General features: G+C 42.9%; 1 long non-coding RNA gene across 1 annotated transcript; it reads left to right on the forward strand.

The window, feature by feature from the left end:
• Window positions 1-7,349: 7,349 nt before the first annotated feature.
• Window positions 7,350-8,566, forward strand: LOC308694689. Its single transcript, XR_014030632.1, has 4 exons — window positions 7,350-7,461; window positions 7,638-7,720; window positions 7,819-7,913; window positions 8,096-8,566. It is a non-coding gene; the product is annotated as an uncharacterized lncRNA (long non-coding RNA).
• The last annotated feature ends 2,883 nt before the right edge of the window (window positions 8,567-11,449 follow it).

An 11,449-nucleotide genomic window follows, 5' to 3' on the forward strand; every position in this document is an offset into this window, starting at 1 on the left:
CTGGGGAACGGCAGTGTGGGAGAATCAAGATCCATGCTGCGCCTCGTTCCAGGCACTCTCCGAGGAGATGAAGAGGGTCTTCGATCGTGCGGTGGCGGGTAGGGAGGCGGCCAGACTACTCGCCGATCTCCGCCAAGGTAACGGCTCGGTGTCGGAATATTCCATCCGGTTCCGCACCCTGGCTGCAGAGTGCCGATGGAACGAGGAGGCGCAGTGGGATCATTTCCTGCATGGGTTGGCTGACCGTGTCCAGAGGGAAATCTACATGCTGGACCTTCCACGCAGTCTAAATGGACTCATTGAGCTGGCGTTGCGAGTGGATGCTCGATTGAGCAGAATGGGTCGCTTCCAACAGAACCCTCCGTTTCGCGGTATGGAGAACCCGCGTTTGGAGAACCTGGACACGGTCAGTCCCGTGTGTGATCCCGAGCCCATGCAGGTGGGTAGAGCTCGGCTTTCCCGGGAGGAGAGAGAACGGCGGAGGTCCCAAGGACTGTGCCTGTACTGCGGGAAGGCGGGTCACTTCATCCACTCGTGCCCGTTAAAAGATCAAGCCCGGTAGTAACAACGAGGCTACTATCGGGTGGGATCTCCGCCAAGAAGACCTCATCATCACCATCATCAGCTACTCTCCTTCCGGTAAGACTAAGGTGGGCAACCCACACTCACGACACCAAGGCTTTACTGGATTCGGGGGCAGAAGGTAATTTTATGGACTCAGAACTGGCTCATCATCTTCGCATTCCGATTTCCCCTCTTCCGTACAAGATCTCTGTCAAGGCTCTTAATGGACAACCACTTCCTGACATTTCACACATTACTGAACCCATCACTCTCATCTCTTCTGGCAACCACACAGAGACAATATCATTCCACCTCATGAACTCACCTCTCGCACCCATCGTACTCGGACATCCTTGGCTCACATTACATAATCCCAGAGTCGATTGGGGTCACAATTCTGTTTCTATGTGGAGTAATACATGTCATGAGTCATGTCTTGTGTCTGCGTGTTCGTCTGTACCTGTGTCTGTTTTCCAGGAGGAGGCGGTGAATTTGTCTAACGTGCCCGGGGAGTACCAGGACCTGAGAGAAGTGTTCAGTAAGTCTCGTGCTGCTTCTCTCCCTCCACATCGTCCCTATGACTGTGCCATAGACTTAGTGCCAGGTGAGTCTCCGCCTAAGGGCAAGTTATATTCACTTTCTGTTCCAGAAAGGGAGGCTATGGAGAAATATATTTCTGATTCTCTAGCATCCAAATTCATTAGACCTTCCTAATCTCCAGCGGGGGCGGGGTTCTTTTTTGTGGGGAAGAAGGATGGATCTCTGCGACCGTGCATTGATTACCGAGGGTTGAACAACATCACGGTAAAGAATACTTATCCTTTGCCGCTGATGTCTTCAGCCTTCGAGCGGTTACAGGGAGCATCCATCTTCACAAAATTGGATTTACGTAACGCTTATCATTTGGTTCGCATAAGGAAGGGTGATGAATGGAAGACCGCGTTCAATACCCCCAGGGGGCACTTTGAATACTTGGTCATGCCCTTCGGGCTGTCCAACTCCCCAGCGGTCTTCCAGGCACTCGTCAATGACGTGCTGAGAGATATGGTTGACCAGTTCATATATGTCTACCTGGATGACATATTGATTTTTTCATCTTCTCTCCAGGAACACGTTCAGCACGTCAGACGAGTGCTTCAGAGGTTGCTAGAGAATGGGCTTTTTGTCAAGGCGGAGAAATGCGTTTTTCATGCACAGTCTGTTCCTTTTCTAGGGCACATCGTCTCGTCTGAGGGAATGCGTATGGATCCTTACAAGGTTAAGGCTGTGATAGATTGGCCAAGTCCAGATTCCCGTAAGGCCCTGCAGAGGTTTCTGGGGTTTGCCAATTTTTATCGGCGTTTTATTCGCAATTTCAGCCAACTAGCCGCGCCTCTGACTGCCTTGACCTCCCCCAGAACGACGTTCAGGTGGTCCGATACAGCGGAAGCTGTGTTCGCCAAACTGAAAAGCCGCTTCGTTTTGGCTCCCATCCTCGTTGCCCCTGATCCATCACGTCAGTTCGTGGTGGAGGTCGACGCGTCAGAGGTGGGGGTAGGAGCAGTTCTTTCCCAACGTTCTTCCACAGACGACAAGATGCATCCTTGCGCGTTTTTGTCTCATCGTTTATCACCTGCCGAACGTAACTATGACATTGGTAATAGAGAATTGTTGGCAGTCAAGTTAGCGCTGGAAGAGTGGCGTCACTGGTTATAAGGGTCAGGGGTACCTTTTATCGTATGGACCGATCATAAGAACCTAGAATATATCAGAACCGCCAAAAGACTCAACTCTAGGCAGGCTCGGTGGGCACTTTTTTTCTGACGTTTTGATTTTTCTCTTTCGTACCGCCCGGGTTCCAAAAACATCAAACCCGATTCCTTATCTCGTATTTTTGACCAATCCGAACGCCCGTCTACTCCCGAGTGTATTTTACCCGAGACATTAGTGGTCTCCACTCTCAGATGGGAGGTCGAATCGAAGGTCATGAAGGCCTTAGAAGGGGTAACGCCTCCGCCCGATTGCCCACCGAATCGTTTGTTTGTGCCAGAGGGGTGTCGGTCCGACGTCATTCAGTGGGGTCATTGTTCCAGCATAGCATGTCATCCAGGGGTAAATCGCACCAGTTTTTTGGTTAGGCAACGATTCTGGTGGCCATTAATGGCTCGCGACATCCGCAGTTTTGTTTTGGCTTGCTCAGTTTGTGCCACTGGTAAGACTTCCAATCGACCCCCGGATGGGTTACTCCAACCGCTGTCTGTCCCTTCGAGACCCTGGTCCCACATTGCGCTAGATTTTATTACCGCCCTCCCGCCCTCCCAGGGCAAGACGGTCGTTTTGACTGTCGTGGACCGGTTCTCGAAGGCGGCTCATTTTATTCCCTTGCCCAAATTACCCTCAGCCAAGGAAACAGCGGTAACTGTCATAGATCACGTCTTTCGCTTACATGGCCTCCCGATGGACGTGGTTTCCGACAGGGGTCCCCAATTTGTGTCCAAATTTTGGCAAGAATTTTGTAAGTTACTGGGGGCGACTGTCAGTCTCTCTTGGGGGTTTCATCCTCAGAGCAATGGTCAAACGGAGAGAGCCAACCAAGATCTGGAGAGAGTGTTGCGATGTTTGGTTTCCAAGAATCCTTCCTCCTGGAGCCAACAACTCTCTATGGTGGAGTACGCCCACAATTCATTACCAGTGTCATCCACGGGCCTTACTCCGTTTGAATGTAGTTTAGGTTACCAGCCACCAGTTTTTGCTAGTACGGAATCCGAAGTCGCGGTCCCCTCCGCTCACGCCTTCGTCCAGAGGTGTCGCCACACTTGGACTAGAGCCCGTGAGACTCTTCTCCAAGTGGGGGCGCGCACCAAGGCTAAGGCCGATCGCCACCGGTCGAAGCCTCCCGTATACGTCGTTGGTCAAAAAGTGTGGCTTTCAACCAAGAACATTCCTCTCCGTTCCGTTTCTAATAAACTTGCTCCCAAATTCATCGGCCCGTTTCCTGTCACCAAGATCATTAGTCCGGTGACAGTCCGACTCAAACTTCCTCCTGCGTACAGGAGAATTCATCCCGCCTTTCATGTGTCAAAGATTAAACCTGTGTTTTGGGCACGCATTAATCCGCCAGTCCCGGTTCCCCCCCCGCCGCGTCTCGTAGATGGGGAACCAACTTATTCGGTTAACCGTATTCTGGACTCGAGAAGGAGGGGACGCGGATTTCAGTACCTGGTGGACTGGGAAGGTTACGGTCCGGAGGAGAGAAGTTGGGTTCCTGCTAGAGACATTCTGGATCACTCCCTTATCGATGATTACAATCGACAGGTAAGTCCGTCGGGGAACGCCAGGAGGCGTTCCTAGGGGAGGGGGTACTGTCACGGTTCATGAATTCACTGTCTCTCTCTCGTCTAACGTGCTGTTGTGTGTGTGTGTGTCTGTGGGCGTGGTCACTGATTATCAGTGATCAGTAGCGCCAGCTGGTTTCAATTGTATGTCCCTATATAAGCTCAGTAACTGGTGTCTCATGTTGTCAGATCGTTGTGGTTTTCCTGGTGTGTTTCCCGTGCTTGTTCCTGTGTTCCCCGTGCCGTTTGGATCTTCCTGTCGTCGTCGTGTCTTCCTGGATTTCTGCACTCTTCACGGATTCATCTAGCACTTCACGAGGGATTACCACTGGGTCACTGCACCAGCACCTGTTGCCCACGAGGTCCCTGCGTCACCACACCATCAGCGTTTGTGTCCGCCCACCTGTCCCGCTGAGTTAGCGATCATCTGTGTGCTGTGTTTCTGACCATCTGTGTGTTTTCAATAAAGAGCGTTGTTGCATATACATCCTGTCTGTCATCCGTTACATAAAGTGCTGGAAAAGAGAGAGTTAAACATTTCTGTTGTAATATCTAGTTCTTCTAAGCTATCTGAGATGCTGAGATGATGAAACTGATTAGGAAGATTATTAATAAAGCAATCTTTAGTGGCAGAAGTGATAGGTCTCACATATTTGAAACACGGAGTCGGCTTTGCAGCCTTGGCTAAATGCAAATTACACGAGACTAGATAATGATCTGAGATGTCATCGCTCTGCTGCAGAATTTCAACGGCATCCACATCTATTCCGTGTGATAATATTAGATCTAGAGTATGATTACGACGATGAGTAGGTCCTGACACGTGTTGTCTAACTCCAATTGAATTTACAATGTCTTTAAATGCCAATCCCAATGCATCTTTTTCATTATCGATGTGTATATTAAAATCACCAACAATTAGTACTTTATGTGCTGAATGGTCATGTAAAGACTTGTGTGGGACGATCCGCAGTTCTTCCTAGCCAGCGCCAAGAAGACGACAATGTAAAGAGTGACACTACGGTGCAATTTTAATGATATGAATATTTTCTAGAAATAAAAATTCCAGATGCAGCATACTCATTTTTCATCGATTCTTGCACCCAACAACACAACAAGATGACATTTAATAATACAAATAATAATTTAAGCTCCTTATTATGTAGCCGAATCTGTGCTGGTTTGTATTGGCTGCCTCCAGTTTTCCGTTTGTTTTACCTCCAGCTAGCGCCGTGACGTAACTGTGACGTCGGCGCAAAAGGGGTATATAGACCATTTCAAGGACGTAAACAATAACATTCCATTGGAATGCTACTGCGCATGTCTGGCCCTGAAGCATTTCCGGTGGCGGCGTTTTTAAATCTCAGGTCTGTGAAAACAAGCGCGTAACTTTTACGTCTAGCGAAAAGGCAACAGTTAAAGTATTTCCAAAAACTGAAAATAAACGATGATTGGAATTACCGGACCCTTTAAATAAGACTTTGATGCGTATACTTTTTACCCAGAACAACGTTTGCCTGAGTAACGTTAGTCCGATTGGGTGTTGCGGCTGCTTGCTTATAAGTTACACGAGAGATGCGATAAAAGCCTATCGCAGTCTGGATACTTACAATTAATTTCTTAGCAGAAAGGTTGGGAACATTCGTTCGTAAAATGTTGATGACATCAGTCTTGTGTTTGGTGAAGATGAAGCAAGTCAAACAGCGTCAAAAACGTACTTATCATGGTTTGTCCGGGGAGGTTACGAGTGGGCATTTCACTTGCATTTGATGGCATATCTATGCAAATATTCATATTTATTTGTACAGCGCTATTCAAAATACATATCGTTTCAGAGCAGCTTTACAGAACATGCATGTATATTACAACGCTAAATGTACGCTAGTAAACGGACTTCAGTAAAAATCGCTTTAAGTTATGCCAGTAGGCTACTCATTTCATTCGTTTCCAAATGTGTGTGCTTAGTTGCGTGAAGTGTGTTGCTGTGGAACAGTGTGCGAGAGGGTTTAAATGTCCTATCTGAGCCCCTCATGTGGTCACAAATAAATAGAAGGTGAAAGCAATGTAATGCTGGCTGTCTTTTTTTTCTAATGCATAAACCTGTATTAGTCATTTAAGAGAAATGTATACGTGAAGATTAATAATTGTAAAATTAAGAATAAAACATACAGAATACACTTTTTAGGTCCTTGAAGGGAAAATGTTATTTTATGGTTAGTATAGTCACATACAGATTTGCTAGCTGTGTGTGTATTTATGTAGTCAACATTTGAAGTGGATCAAAAAAGTTAATCAAAGTTGTCCTAAGACAAGAACGGGTATTGTTCAAAATGAATGTTAACTTTGATGAAAGGTTTTTATCCACTTCAAATGTTGACTACTGTATATATTTAAAAATACATAAAAGAAACATCCTCTCACTTTTAACAGCTTTTATTTCCAGCAAATTTCTTAATGTGTAAATAAATACTTGTATGAACATAATCTGCTTCAACAACTGAGACAACAACATAAAACACATTTCACAGACTTTTTTTGACAAACAGAAATGGAATTATGAGTCCCTGAACAAAGGGGGTCAATATCAATCCTCAAGGTCTCGAACACATCTGGGGGTTCATATGTGTGCAGAATTATTGATTTTGCACGTTGATTTTCTGATCATATTTTTTTTTTTCAGACACATTTTTACCAATTCCAAACCACATTAATCTTAACTACAATTCATTTTGTATTTAATAATTTATAAGTGATATAGAATTGTTCATCAAGGCTGGAAATTAAAAAAACCTTATATTCAGATGTGCATAATTATTAGTCATGTTTTCTTTTACAGTTAAAATAAGCCAAAAAAGAGAGGTAAAGAATACTAGAAAATGACCCACACTTAAGAATCACAAGCTGAAGTGTAGTAAAATACATGAAGAATTAATCTTCCAGAATCTGGCATTAAGTTTTAGGAGTTCATTTTTAAAAATTAACTCCCAAAACTTACCGATGAAGATGAATTATTCAAACAGCGGAACAAGAGGATGTGATGCTGGGCCTTCAAGAGTCAGTCCCAATCTGTCTGTCCATAAAGCCTATAAAAACAGTCTTCATGTATTTTACTACACTCTAGCTTGTGAACCCAAGTCTCTGAGATCCTGATATCTTGCTCTTCTGGAGACTCCAAGTAAGTTGCAGTTCTGGAAAATGGTGGCACTAGAGACTAAAGGGTTCCTGTGTCTTTTCTTCTCCACCTGATTTTGTCTGACCCTGCTGACCCAATGAGGATTTCACTGTCCAATGGTCATGCTCCTTCTCATGGGCATTTAATAATTTGTGACTTTTCAGTCTGAGTTAAATCTCTTTTTTGGCTTATTTTATCTGTAAAAGAAAACATGCCTAATAATTATGCACACCTGAATATAAGGCGTTTTCATTTCATGTACAATTATATGTAGCCAGGTCAGTAGAGGGCGCTACTGAGGGTATCAGTAGAGGGTGTAATTTCCCTTTAAATATGTCACTTCCTTTTGGGTGGAATGGCTGCAGTGCTTGAATTGTTTGGCATGGTCGGTCGCTGGAAGAACAAGCTCTGGTGGGTTTATTTAAGAGGTTATGGTCTTAAGAATTGTGTTTTAATGCTCACTGGTGATGCTTTATGATGGTTTTGACGTGTTGGCCAAGAGCCAGCGATTTTGAGTGTCAGTGTTGTTTTAATTGGGCCAGGGGTGTTTAATCCATTCATTGAGTCTATGAAGTTGTTTTGTTTAGACATGTGGTCTAAATACCTTAATGGTGAGAAGGTTTGACTGGATGAGTTGTGGACACTGGGTTACCATTGCAGTACACTGCACGTGAGTGTTTGTCCTTTATCAAAACAGGTTGTTTCATTGTCCGAAATGAGCTGTGAAAAACCTTTTTGTATGTATTAAAACAAATAAATACTTTTTAGAGAAGTTTCCTTAAAGGCCCTCACATTGGCTATGCTGAACGAGATGAGCAGTGGACATTAACGACGGTAGTACTTCCAGTGTCTTCTGAAATAAGGTATCTATTTATTCATGTAATTCTGGAATAGCTAGTATATTTTAATATTGATTGACATTGTATTTTTACTTTGTACGGGCCGTGGTTTCTAGTAGGAACTGATGTTATGTCTAGAGATAATACTTGTATACTTGTATTTAATAAGAATGTGTTTTTGTTTTATTGTTTTTTTTTCTTTATAGAATTCGATCCATCCAGTGCAAATGACCACTGTTTTTCCCTACCTTTATTTTCAGTTTCTTAATAGGATTATGGTATTGTAATCGGTTTATTTTGTTTATTTGTTTGGTTGTTGGCCCAAAAATTAATCCGTTGTATTTTCTTTATGGTTTATTTTGTGAACTCCAAGCTAGGTCATATCCAACAGAGTAACTAGTGGGGGAAGATACTCATTTTGATTTATACACCCGTGTGGTGTGGAAAGTTTGGTGTGTATTTGTATACGCAGTGTGCGGTGTAGAAAGTTTGTAATTTCTTTTTGGGGTGTATTGTGTTTATTCATTTGTTGTGTATATTTTCTTTTTTTTTGAAGTATTGTTACCCCACATAGTCTCTTCTACTGCCACCCTGTATTACTAAATGTGGCTAGCTTATGAAAGAAATCGAATGAGACCAGAATCCATGTATTTAATAAAAGCGATGTATTCATTTTTATAGCAGTCTAGCCTTGAGTTTATTCATTTAATTGGATAGCCTAGCGGGAAATCCCTCTATTGACTTGGACTCCTACCCAAACAAAATTGGAGTGGCGTAGTCGAAATCAGTAACCAAACACCTCTATTGCCTTGTCACATATATATCCCTTAAATATATTAAATACAAAATGAATAGTAGTTATTAAGCTTAATGTGGTTTTGAATTGGTAAAAATGTGTCTGAAAAACGAAATATGATAAGAAAATCAAGGTGCCTAATAATTCTGCACACACTGTATGGTCACATGTGGTTTGGCTGTCGTTCCTGTCTCCCTGTAGTGGTCTTGGACATCTTAAATTACAAATGATGGCTTTCCTATTGAAGACAAAAGCAGAAAAACAATTATTAACTTAATCTGGTTAATGCACAATATTTAAGAACTAATGCTACTATTGTGTACTATAGTAAATGTTGGAATTAACATTAGCCAAGCTTAAGTGATGAAAAATGTTTACCGTTACCTTTTGTAAACTACTGCAGCACACCATTCAGGTAACTGTTATACAGTATACATTCTGTAATGTGTTACTTGCTGCAGTTGTCAACTAACTAGACAGCTAGCCAACAAATGTTAATTCCTACTTAATTACAGCCCACAGAACATTTAGGGGAAAAGATGGAAATAAAAGCTTGCCCTATTTTCACTAAATTACACACGTCAAAATGCTAGGTTTATATGTAAACAATAACGAACAGAGCTATCTTAAATTATGCTGCAGCATACATAAACAGTTAACGTAAAGAAATACAAATAATCAAATGGGAGGGGGAAAGTATTTTACTTACCAGAATCGAAATGTGTGCTGTATATTGCTATAGTTGCGTATTCAGCCTTCTCGCTTCACTGATGCAATCCAGGCGCGTTTTTCTGGAATTTAAACATTTTAATATCCAAAAAAAAGTTTGTTTCGGGCCAGAAGGAGGACCCAACTAACGAGCAACAAGGACCTAATTTTAATTTAGATATTCTAAATAGCAGGATTAATTAAATTATCGCAATCCCACTGTACATCAAGCGCATCTCGCCATTGTTTTGAATGCGCTCGACAACTAAACGTCCTAGGGCCAAATACGTCACTTCCTTAGACAGACGAAAGGCCGTTGAAATGGTCTATTGAAGCGCGCGTCCGAGTGAAGACAGTGCGGTGTGCGCGAGCCACGAGAAAACACTGTATCCGCGCCACTGATCGCAGCGGCAACGAGCACTTTGATCACTTGATTTAAAAAACACATTTCAGCGCTAGATCGTCTCTTATTTAACAAACGAACTTAATGAATGCTCTGCTGGTTTACTGGAGATGTTTTATTATTGGATCATTCGTGCGCGAGATGTTTTATAGGGGGCGGTAAAAAACGTCAGGCACCGAAAGTTTTGTTCTTATTCGGTCTCGTTACTACCGTTTACGTCGGAACCGGTTCCCTATTGGAACCGGGTTTCGGTACCCAACCCTACTACACACACTCATACCACTAGACCTAAATCTGATGTTCGGAAGCCCAGTTTGTTGAAGGACTATGTTACCTTAGTTACTAAATTAGATCTGATGTGCTTCTTCTGGATCTGTTATGCAACTCTGAAGTACTATTCTGTTTTTTTAAAAAGGAGAAAATGTTGTGTTCATTAGTAAATTATACTGTGGGCTGTTATTTTGAAAAGGAAATCTGAACTATTATGTTCTGACTTAATGTGTGTGAGAACAGAAGTGAAGAGTAAACAAGATGGATGAAGTTCACCACTCCTGTCTCATGTGTTTCTCTGCTTAATAACTCCTGACAAATAAGCCAAACCACCAAGGTGAGTGTAACGATGAGGCAGGAATGAAGTGGAGAGAGAATCCACATGCAAGCACTACTTTAATAAAAACAAACATAATCCAGGGCAAACAATGGAACTCAGGACAGGAACATGTAGCGACAATGACAACGACATCCGGTCAGCTGCTGTTCAAAGTAGCGAATCCTGATTTTTCTTCTCATGCAGACTGAATATGAACACATACATGTCCAAATGCAGGAAGCCCTAATTGACTGGCTACAAGTGTCTACAAGCAGGCCACTGGTTAATGTTTTACGACGACTTGATGAAATCAACGAACAAGCCCCTGTTGTTTCTCAAACTATCGCCGTGCTGCACAGAACAATTCTCTACTGTGTCTAACGTTTGTTCTATGTGTACTGAAGGCAAATTACGAAACTGGCTCCATTCAGTTGTCTAGGACTATCTGACGCCTCAGGCTGTCAAGTGAATTTGTCCACAGAACTACCTTTGTCTTTGCTGAGTGCCAGTTACAAATTAAACCCATCACGTGGTACGCGTACCATGGGATGCAACAGACACACACACACAATCATGCACAAACACACGCAGAAACCCACTACAGAAAAGGACTTTTTACCCATAAAGTCACTCTTAAATGTACTAAATATATCCCTTTTTGTGTTAAGAGGTGTTTGTAAACCATAGGAAAGCATATATGTCCTATTGTAACATTAATCGAACTGCAAATGCCTATACTAATGCATAATAATGTATCTTTGCATTGCTACAACGTCTATATTCTATTTTTGATATCTCTGTAATCCTCTCCAGCTAACGGAGTGGAATTCCGATAGCAGAATGCAGTAATGTGCATTGTTTTATACATTTCATATGTCTTGAGCAAATCTTCTCAAGTTAAATCTCCTCATGACTCATTCCAGTGGGCGTCGTCCACTGGACAGAGGAACTTTTCCCTTTCGAAATGCTCTAAGATGGTTCGTCCCCCCACGAAAAAGGGGATGTGGGACACTGCTCACGGGACACTGATAAAAGTCCAAACCTTCAGTTTCCTCTCTCCTCTT

The sequence above is a fragment of the Scardinius erythrophthalmus genome (genome assembly GCF_964197995.2).
Source record: "Scardinius erythrophthalmus genome assembly, chromosome: 8".
In the NCBI taxonomy this organism is placed as follows: domain Eukaryota; kingdom Metazoa; phylum Chordata; class Actinopteri; order Cypriniformes; family Leuciscidae; genus Scardinius; species Scardinius erythrophthalmus.